Source organism: Mytilus galloprovincialis, chromosome 4, assembly GCF_965363235.1.
Source record: "Mytilus galloprovincialis chromosome 4, xbMytGall1.hap1.1, whole genome shotgun sequence".
Taxonomy (NCBI): Eukaryota; Metazoa; Mollusca; class Bivalvia; order Mytilida; family Mytilidae; genus Mytilus; species Mytilus galloprovincialis.
In genome coordinates, this window is record NC_134841.1 from 27,410,157 (window position 1) to 27,416,156 (window position 6,000).

Genomic DNA, 6,000 nt, shown 5'->3' on the forward strand with positions numbered 1-6,000 from the left:
CAATGTGGACTGCTGTTCCCCAATTGTTTAAAATTTTATCTATTGTTTTTATTCACACATCGCTGTCATTTTAATTCTATGCGATTGTCATACAAGAAAAAGGTATAGCTAGCTATTCAACCTGGTTTAATCCACCATTTTCTATATAAGAGAATATATGTATCAAGTCAGGAATATGACAGTTGTAATTCATTCGTTTGATGAGTTTGTGCGACTGACTTTGCCATTTGATTAGTGACTTTCAGTTTTGAATTTTCCTCGTGCGGTATTTTGGTGATTTTACTTTAGAATATGACTATCCAGGCAACTGTTCTGTTATATACTTGATATATTTGATATCCTTGTTGTTCAATCTGCAATCTGACTTGATCTTGTTTTGCCATCGTTCTATATATTGGGTAATTTCTATGCTATCCCAATTTTTGTTTTGGAATTTTATTATTTTATAAGGTGTTTCGATAAAAAAGAATACATCAAAACAAATTCAAACAATGAAATACAACACATAACAGAAAGAAACCGAAGTAAGAAATCATGACCAGCACTGAGGCATGGTGATAGCGCATTACAAACTTCTTGGTGAGTAAGTCGAGAAAAATTAAATAGGGGCGAACATTAGATGATTTCACCAATATAAAACTTGGTAATACACGAACAGCACGAACATTTATAGAACCATCAATGAATGCCATGACAAAATTTATTTGATAAATAGAATATAATGAATTAAAGTATGGTGATGCGTCTTTCCTAGTTTGTGATTTATCACCAGATGTGTACTAACATGACCAACACAATATGTGCCACGTGTAGAGCATGATCTGTGTTAACCATTCTTGAGCACATGCAATCACCCCCGGTTTTTGGTGGTGTTCTTGTTGCTCACTATTCATTTTTCTATGTTGTGTTTTGTATACTATTGTTTGTTTTTTGTTCATTTTTTGGCCATGTCATTGTCAATTTATTTTCGAGCCCATTTGCTATAGTTTGCCCCTCTTGAATAACCATGCGGAACCGACGAGTGTGACACGTGCAACAGTAAAAGTGTATCTCTCCGGGGCAGTTAACATGAGACGTCTCGTATGGTGATTTGTTTTGCTCTTGGAAAAGTGTAGTCCATTTTCTATTGGCATATTGTAGTAATAATAGTACTGTCATAGAGTTCTATTTTTACTCTTGGTGTTGGTAGATCTTTTTACTGTTGGAATGTTGTAGCCTTTTTACTGTAGGCATGTTGTAGTCTTTTTACTGTAGGCATGTTGAAGTCTTATTGCTATTGACACGTGGTGGTATTTTTACTGCTGCCATAGTGTAGTTTGTTTTACTCTTGACCTAGTGTAATCTTTAACGTTTGGTGCTATTGCAAGTCTTCGGTTTTTAGGCATGATCATTTTGGCGCGTTTCCTTATTGTTCGCTGGCTTATTGTTCGCTAGCTTGATTCATCTTATTGTTCGCTGGCTTGAGTCTGGTTAATAGTGTTACGGGTTTCTATTACCTCCTTGCTATATTCAATTCCATCAGTATCAAGTCTACGAGTAATAATATTGAAATGAGACACTTTATAACTTCATAAAATGCGATTGAACACAACAGTTTTCTTGCCATAAATAATCAAGGGACTAAAAGTGGACCAGTAAATCCCGGGGACAAGACTTCAACCGGAGTGTTCATGTTGCTCACAAAAGATAAAGAAGATACATAATTTACATCCAATCTCATACGTCGAAAAAGATTGGCGAAGACATGGCAAAAACAAACAAAAACATCAATAAAAAAAGCAAGTTCCTACAACAATACACAGAAAACTCAATACTAGTTGAAATTATCCGTACCCAAAACTGGGGGTGATATCAGGTGCTCTGGCAGGATAAGCATATCCTTCTACACTAGTGACTTCCGTTAATTTATAGTTTATAGTTAAGTATTTAGTGGGCTATAATTATTGGTTAGATAAAGGCGTCAGTAGTATACCGCTCTTCAGAAAAAGTCATTAATCGATTGAGAGAAAACAAATTTTAGTTACAAACTAGAAACGATTGAAACGTATCAACTATAAGAGGGATACAACGGAACAAAAGAAACACTGAACTGCAACAAGAACGGACGCCAATATACATAGAAACAGACTATTTGATAACAAATACCATATTCCTGTCTTGGTACAGGTAATTTTAGGAAAAAATGGTCGATTGAACCTGTGTTTACGGCTAGTCATATTTGCATCTTTTTTCTTTGTTCATTGTGTTGGCCGACTTTTTTCAACTTTTAGTTTTTAGTTACGTCACTTCTATTCTCTCTTTTTATGAAAGATTGAAAAGCATCATACTTTAGATATTGTTTAAAGTGTTTCACTTTTATTCATTTCTCCCGCTTTTTATTTGATCAAATTTCAATAATGCACCGTCTCTGTTTCAATTGTAAACAGAGAAACCATAACATCAAGTTTTCATCTTTTACCAAACCACGATGCCACACATAATATACTAGTTTTAAAGGCTATTGACATTTTTTATTTACTTTTAAAACTTTTAAACTTAGCTATTTGGATCATAGAACAAAAGCAATTATTTCCTAACTGAACAGCAAAATATGTACTGATAGAACCCATAGTGCAGAAATAAAATAAAATAATGTTACTAATATAGGTAGACATAATTGCCTATGTTGAAACATATTGTTGGTGCGAACGTGACAAAATAATCGCACGTCTAAAATATCCACAGAAATGATATGCTGCTCATAGTCATTATCCGTATTAATATTTTCATATATTATTCGTCTGTATTGAGTTGTCAGAGTGTGGTTGTTAAATATTGTATAAGTAATAGTATATCTATATAGGGATCACCAAAATGAAGCAAATTAAGAGAAATTAAAGTTAATTTTAATGATTAACAAATGAAATTACATAGAAAATTGACACTATCGGTATGACCATCTTTGACCTCGCTTAAGATACCAACAGGTTCAATGGTAATTCTACACACTACTTTAACTTCTTAACCATATCTTGTTAAGGATTTTTATTTCATTAATGCAACAAATGAATAACTCACTGGATTTAAGAAAAAAAAACATCATCGATATCTACCCATATCATCAATTACATACACAGGTTCGTATCAATTAGTAAAGAAATCTGACGTTTACACCTAGATCGTACATAGCACTTTTGTAAGGCAATAACTGTGGTGAACTAAGCACATATCTTACACGGGAAGGCAATAGAAATCCACAAGAACAGACACCAAAATATATTTTTTGCAATCAATTCTGTTCTTTGGCAGTTCAGAAGTTTAAATGAGTAATGCATTTCTAAATATTTTATAAGATGAAGTGTATTGTAATAAGTTAGAGTAGATTTCTAAAAACACCATGAGTTTGTCAAAATACAAAATTAAAGTGTCGTCGTTTGAATGATAAATTCAAATATATTCTGCTGAATTGTATTTCTCATCAGAAGTACATTGTAACCAGTAATCTTATTATTTAAAAAAAATAAAAATAAAGATAAAACACAAATCTTCAACCCATGTTACAGGCTTATATTAACCAACTCAGTTTCTATATTAGGAAACAAATCAGCAGTCAAAGCTTATCAGATATAAATATACCATAGAACCATGGAAACATAACAAATATAGCTGAGAGAATATACAAAAAACCAAAGAAAGATCAGATAATGTTGTCCTTCGAATTAAAATAAATCCCTCTAAATTAGTAAACATTGATCCATTGATAAAACGAATCCTTAAAATGACTGTCTCATTCCATTTGAAGATTATAGATATGTTGGAGTTAGATATTTCACAACGCTTCATTTAATAAATTAAGTCTACTCTGTCCATAAACAAGGATAAAATTAAATAACCTTCAAAAAAGGTGTAGCCGTCCCTATTTTAACATATCCATTCATAAATATTTATTCATCAATGTCAATATTGTATGAAATTTTCAAAGGATTTTTGTTCAATGCTCAAATCATTTTTCTGTGTCCCTTTTACGTTTCTGTATGTTGCATGGTCATAAGACGGGAAAATTATAAACAGCTATTTTTTAATGAATGTTTGACCTATAATCGATGTTAAAACCCTTTTAGTTTCAACATCCAAAAAGTCATACATGACGTTTTCCCTGATTTCACGATTAGAGTTCTGAGTCAAAGAATGTAGAATAATATTTATCATGTATGTAATTCAAACTGTTAAAACGTCTCCCTTTACATTGAAAAAATGATGTAATTAAATCCATTCGAGACATGTATCCTAATAAGGTTATTTTAAAATTAGTAATCCGTATAAGTCAAATAATTATAAATATGACAGGTTTTCGTCTTGTGGTTTTTTTATATTGTGTTTCATATCCCCTTTTTGTTTATTCAAACAGAAATTACCAGATATGGGTAGGAGCTCTGCATATTTGATTAATGAGAACAATAATATGATTGGTATATCCATTAAAAACTGTCATGCTATTACCCACACATCATACAGAATTGTCGAGTATTATGTCATACTGTTTTCCTAACGACCATTTCAGAAACAGTAGTTTGTATGTTCGTCTTTTTGTTCTTACAATTTTATCAAACCTCCTCATATGCCCTTTGAATTTTCTTCCAATTTTAAATTGCATCCCGACCTTCTGTTCTTTTGTTTTTGTAATTGAACATGGCTGTTTATGCGATTGAATTGATGGACAGATGGATAATCAATTAATAATTGATCTAAGATCAATATCTTTTGTTTTTGTAGGTGAACATGGGTGTGTATGTGATTGAATTGATAGACATATAGATAATCAATTAATAATCAATCTTAAATCAATGGGGTTCTAAAAACAAGATAGTTTTGACTAGGCTTCTAACCTGACATGTCAATAAATTGTGACAAATCATGCTTTAAATTTAAACTGTGAACTACGACTATACTATAATGTTTTCTTGAGCCTATCATTCAAAAGTCGGTTACATTCTTATTTACTTTGCTTTGTAAACATATTTTCATATGGAAACCTTCAAACTGTTCGAAATACTTTGGGTTAGAATAATTGTAAAATATAGGTTACAGTTTACCGATGTTCAAATATGTTACAGTGTAAACTATATCAAATATGTTACAGTGTAAACTATGCCTTTTGTAATAATCAACAGTCAGCCGTATGATAGAAGATATGATAAACAGTAACAAATAGAACTTAGAGAGAATAGCAACGACACATGAATCGAAAAATATATTGTGAACACCTTGAATGGTAACCATAGTCTTCTCAACGCCCATGTTTTGGTCAGATTAACATAAGCATAAATTGCTTCAAGGGAACTGTGTCTGCGAAAAATAACCCGAAATTGTGACCGTAAATAAAGGCAATCGTAGTATACCGCTGTTCAAAAGCCATTGCAGGGACATAATTTGAGTCTTGATCAGTAGTTCGTTCGTTGTATTGTCTTTGATTATTCTCTTTGTTGAAACAAGCATGTTAAAATTCAACTTTATTATGCAGATCTTTATTATCATATTAATACGTTGCTTCTTTTCGAGGAAAATACAAAATAAATAAATCATCAACAAAAAAGAAAAGAAAATCCGAAAAAGTCAAAAACAATTAAACAAATTACCACAATAAAAAGAAACAACAGGAAAAACAACAGTCAGCAAGACAGATAACTGAAAAACAAACATTGAGCAAAATGCAACCCACTGAAAGCGGGAGTTAACTCATAAGTATCAAATGAAGCTTGAAATGACACCAATTGTGTTTCTCCTGTCTAAATTTGTCAATGAAATATATCTGGTGATGGTTAAAAGGAAGTAAATATAGATCGCTGGCGCCACCTAGATTTTACATCCAAGATAATAGGTAGAAGTAAATTTATTTTCTACTGCCTTGGTAATTAGAAATTAAAATTGAAATAGTGAGAAATGAGTGTTGGCCATTGGTGTAGAAATAGCGAGAAATTTAGAGAAAACTCTCTAAGACTAGCAAGATTTTCTGTGCCAAAT